Consider the following 5,877-nt stretch of genomic DNA (forward strand, 5'->3'; position numbering starts at 1 on the left):
ATCGATTATGTCAACCAGTTAATCGATTACCTAGGCAAACTTTTTCAAACCTAACATTTTTAACTCAGGTTAATTGATTAAGAGATGTTGTTAATTGATTAACGACATTAGTATATCAGAAACAGAAGCATTTCAGGGTATTTTTCAAAACCCCTTTCATCCCTTTTTTTCTCAAATCTCAGAGGAACAAGTTTAACATCATGCCTGAGCTTTAACCTAGCCCAAACCGAATCACCCCACTCCAATTCCACTTCATAAATCGGCTTCTTCATCCATCATTTCTAAGAAATTCGTTTTCCCCACATTGAAAACCCTATCCTAGGTGTCCCTCAATCCTTCTTCTAAACCTTCATCACGGTTCAGTTTTAATTGCAATGGAGAGAGGACGTGCTAAGAGAATCAAGACAACCACGCAACGTCCACCGCGTGCCCCAAAAACCGTGCCACCTCAACAAGCAAGGCAAGACCAAGGGGACCCATACTATTCATTGATTCTGCAAGAAACCCAGTTGCTGAAATTTCAGGGGAGAAAACCTACATACATTCGGTTTGCAAATTTGACTTGGCTAGCGGAACAGAACTTCTATTTTCCGCATGGTTTGGAAGCTCAAGGGCTGTCCCCTTCTTGGATTTAAAAGGTAAAATTTACCTTACTCTAGTTAGGCAGTACTATGCCAACTTTAGATACAAAGATGGGAAGTATTGGTCAATGATTGCTAGAAAACTGTTTGAGATTAATGAAGATATTTTTATGAATGTGGGTGGTTTATCTTGTACTGGTGCTAGTTTAAGTGATTGTGGCTGGGCAGGCAACAACTCATTTGATGCTGTAGAAATGTATAAGTCTTGTTTGCATAGACCTCAATTATATGTTCATGGCATATTGACTAAAGTTGGGCCACTGTCCGTGGAAAATAGGCTCCTACACTACTTGATTGCCTACATATTGATTCAGAGGAACACAAATCATGCACAACCTATGGTGAATGATTTGAGGTTCATGTTTGCTGTGAAGGAGAACATCATGATAAATTGGCCTGACGAGATTCTGAAGGTTATGTATAGTGTCTCTACTTCTCAATCAAGGTTGCTTCCCTATAGTATCTTCATTTCCCGAGTTATTGATTATCTACATATTGATGTTTCAGATACTATAATGCTGGACTGCTCAGACAAGAATCACTTGATTGGTGAAAGTCTGATTCATAAAATGGGTATTTACAAGTACGGTAACACATGGCAATATGAAGAGGACTTCAACACTGTGAATCTTGACCCCTCAGGTGAAGATGATCAAGATGATAACCAAGAGCCATTTGCTGCAACTCAGGGGGAGTCTTCAGGACATGCATCACAGGAACCTGCTTTTGGACAAGCTTACATGGATGCTATGGAACAACGTCTCAACAATAGGATGGATCTCCATTTTCAGTCTCTTAAGGACTCATATAATACGGATCTGGAGAATTTTGAGGAGCATCAGAATGCTTACATTGACAACCATTACCAATCCTTGCAGAACTATGTTCATACCACTGCTGACTCACAAACTAGAAGATTGTGTGCTGAGTTCAACAAGCTAAGTGCCTTCATCAAGGGTGGTAGTAGTTCGAAGACTCCTTACAACCAGAATCCTCCATCTCATCCTTAGATTAGGAGCCCTTAGGCTTTGTTTGGGAGTTAGGAGGGAAAGGAAAGGAGATGGATGAGAGGGTTAAGAGGGGGGAGGAAAGGAAGGAGAAGGGATGACAAATCCAACTAAATCTCTCCCTTGTTTGGGAGTGCGGAATTTAGATAGGAGGGGATGGAGGGTTAATGTAATACAAAAATACTCTATTTTCCCCCCCCCCCCTTTAAAAAATCAATAGTATGTTATGTATTATATGTTATAGAATAACATTAGTAAGAGTAATTACATAATTTGGCTTATTTTCCTCCCAAAACACCCTAATTTGGGGGAACTGAGTATTTTGGCATGTGGAGGGTTTGAGGGGGTTTGAAAAATCCTTCAAAACCCTCCCTTCTCCTCCACTAAACTCTCAAACAAGGGAATCCCTCTCCTAAACCCTCCCCTTCCTTCCCTCCCCCTCCAAAATGGTACTCCCAAACACACCCTTAGGGTCTTAGTTTATCCTTCCTAGCTAATGGACTTTGTTGATCCTTGTTCCCCCTTGAGAACTTATCTTTTATGTTGCATAGTTGCTCTTATTTTTGGATTGTAATAACTCTAACTTCTGCTGAATTACTGCTTTAAAACTTGACATTGTGTTGCAATGATTTCGAATTATCTTGTTCATACTTGACCTCTATTTATGTTGCAAATATCACTCTACTTTGTTTTAAATGGATATTGATTATGGTTGGTATATGTGATTATATTGAATGATTATGCCTATTGCTAACTGCTCAAACACGTCCAATGCTTAATCATTCCATGCTTAATTTGAATTAACATAACCCTTCATGCCATTAAAACTGTGACATTGTTGTTTGCTGTCATTTTAATCGATTAAGACCTTTAGTTAATCAATTAAATGATGTGAAATTTGTGCATTTGTTCAAGCTTCTTACAACTGCTTGATTAGTTACTTGCCCAAAATTAATTGATTAATTACAGTATGTTATAACTATCATAACTCTCCTGACTTTTAACTAGAATTGATTACTTGTATCTTTTTTATAATGTCAAAAGGGGGAGAAAGGTTGCTTGTTGTGTTACATATATTTTGCAGGTTGTGTAATAGTTTTTTGCACGTTGTTTTACCTAGCTTCCTTATAATGTTTGCTTACCTAAAAGGAAGCAAATGCGCTTCAACTTTGTATCTTTGAAAAACAACCATTAACAACTATAATGCAAATTCATCATCAAGCTAATTCATCAAACATTTGAAGAATTTTGATGTGGTGTTTGTCATCATCAAAACGGGGGAGATTGAAAGTGCAAAGTGTCAAGGATAGCACTAGCAATTCTTTGCCTATGTTTTGATGAAGACAAGGTTCTATTAAAGCTTGAAGATGGCTCAACAATCAACATGTCTTATGCTCATTCGGTCATATCTAGACTAGGATATAATTTTAGTCAATATTCTAAGTAGTCTGGGATGTGTGTTGTAATAAGTGGGTATAGGTTAGGTGAACCTAGGTGCTAGTCTCTCAAGCCATCTTAATTGTCATATCATATCCTTGAGACATATCATCTACTTAATTTTATGTTCATGCATTAATCATACATATTATATGTGCATATTAGGCATAATATAATTGCTAGAACATGAATATATGTTGTGCCTAACGTATGAGAAGTTTACCTTTTGAAACATCTACTTTAATGTGTCAGTTAATCGGTTAATGTTGTGACTTAATCGATTAACTCAACTGCTTTTCTGTTAAATTAGGGTTTTCTGCTACAACTGTTTTCTCTGTCATTCTGTTGCATAGTTAATCGATTAACGGGTAGCCTTAATCGATTAACAAGTCTTTTATTTGTTATAACTGATTTCTATTTTAACCGTTTAACTGTTTGCAACGAATCTAATTGCCAAAACTACTTGCTATAAATAAGAGGCAACGTTCAGAAAACCGCAGCATTGCATTCTATTATAAAGGGCTGATTTTAGAGAGCATTTTACATTTTGTTTACTGTTTTTGCAAGAGAGTTGCATGTGTGAGAAGAGAGTTTTTATGCTGAATTGAGTTCTGAATTCTTGCATAATGTTTTTACATATTTCATATGCTCATTCTTATTTTGCTCGCATGTTCATGCATTATATAGATTGATAGAGAGATTATTTGATTTCTGTTTGATTAACTCACATGATTCTTGATGGTTTGAGTGATTAGTGAGTGAGTTAGTCTTTAGATCTTTTCTTGTTATATTTCAAGCATTATTGTGCTTAGTATACCTTACTGTTTAATATGTTTTCATATATTTCTGGATTAATCCCTTTGTGTCATATCACCACAGAGATTGAGGTTCTTCACCAAGGCTGGGAGGTCTTGATTTGAGGACAAGAATCTTGGCTAAGGCTGTTTCGTGAGAAAGGTTTTCTCAGGCGAAGGGTAGAGTCAAAACAAGGATTTTGGGGTTCTAGATTTCAAGAAAGAAGCGTCATATGTGCTTGTAATTGAATTGGTGTGTATTCATACTTTAAATCAATATTGTGAAGAAGAAAATCTCCCTAGATCAGAAGGGGAGGCCTAGATGTAGTTTGCAGTGGACCACAAACGAACGAGGATAAAAATCCACTTGTGCACTCTTTTTCTCTCTGAATCTTATTTTAGTTTCTTGCTGTTATAAATTAAATCTGTAGCTAATATTTTCGATATTTTTTTACTGCCATATGCTAATTGTTTGTGCTTAAAAATATCTATATTATCTCTGTTCAACTGTTTTTAAATAACTGTACAATCTGCCTCTTTGGCCATTCTGTTCTGTGTATGAGTTAATCGATTAAGACCAGGTGTTAATCGATTAACTGAGTTGTTTCCAGAAATTGAGTTTTGGTGCAAGAAGCGGTGATTGATAACCGCTACCCCTATTCAACCCCCTTCTAGGTGTTCTTAGGCCACTGATACCTATCAACATAGTGTTAGCTTGTTGTAAACAAGCAAGAATGTTTTCCTCATGCTTGCTGCATGAGACAAAGACACAGCAGATAGCAAGCAACCACATAGCCTGACATCTAGCTTAACCCCTCTCTCAACTGCAACGTTAAAAACTCTTACCATGTCATCAAACTCCATAACTTTTCCCAAGCATTGAATCAAACAAGTACACCACATGCCATGATGTTGAGTTCAACCCCAGATTTAGACATCTCTTCAAACAATTTCATCGCCTTGTCTACATTTCCTTCACTGCCATATATGTTAAGCATTGCTGTGTAACTCCAGCTGTCTGTTTCATGTCCCTGAGCAAAGTTTCCTCCACCAACCTAACATCTGCTCACATATTCAACAATGTATTATACATAGAAATATCCTTAGGCCATCGATTTTCCTTCATTCGGTCCCACAATTCTAGTGCATGGCGAAACCATCGGGCCTTACAATATATCTTAATAAGTGTTGTTAAAGTCTTCTCATCTGGGGTTATCCCTGAATCAATCATTTCTTCATCGTAAGAAATTTGAAGAGTCTTTGAATTGCATCTTCTCCTTCTTCGTCGTCTTCGTAGTCCTCTAGCCAATGAAAGCGTATCGGCATTGGAATAGAATAAAAGTGGAATAGTGCAGAATAAGTTCCAGAGGCTAAAGAACTCTTGAAAAGTTAAAATTTTGAGGACGAATAATGCAGAAATCATAATATAAAATACAAAAATGGTTGAGAATCATCATACCTCTTTTTTCGATTAGGGCTTCAAGAGGGAGAGGAGGAAACTTGAACAACAATTTGAAATGACAGCAAATAATGGACCAAAGAAACCTTAACCAGAGAGAATGATTTTTAAAAAATTGGAGGAAATGGAATGGTTTTGAGAGTGAAGTTGGTAAGGATGAGAGTGGAGGAAATGGGTTTTGGATAATGGGAGGAGCAACTTGAATATGGTGTGTGGAAGAGATGCTTGATCAAGGGTCTGCTGTGTGGAAGAGAATTGAAAAAATGAAGGGTTTAGATTTTGTAATGGGAAATTCATAGTGGGGGTTGAAAACCTCCACTAATTAAATAAAAACATTTACTAACTATTTAGTTAATTGTTTGGCCCACCTGTTTAATTTATTTGCGTAGGTTTCAATAACTATGCACAAAAACCTCCACAAAATATAAAATATTGTGTAGTGCAAGAATATTTCATATTCACCATTCACATCAAATAATCACAACAAAGAAAGAACAAACACATTTTTAATGATCACAACAAAGAAAGATCAAACACAT

The sequence above is a fragment of the Lupinus angustifolius genome, chromosome LG16, assembly GCF_001865875.1.
Source record: "Lupinus angustifolius cultivar Tanjil chromosome LG16, LupAngTanjil_v1.0, whole genome shotgun sequence".
Classification (NCBI taxonomy): domain Eukaryota; kingdom Viridiplantae; phylum Streptophyta; class Magnoliopsida; order Fabales; family Fabaceae; genus Lupinus; species Lupinus angustifolius.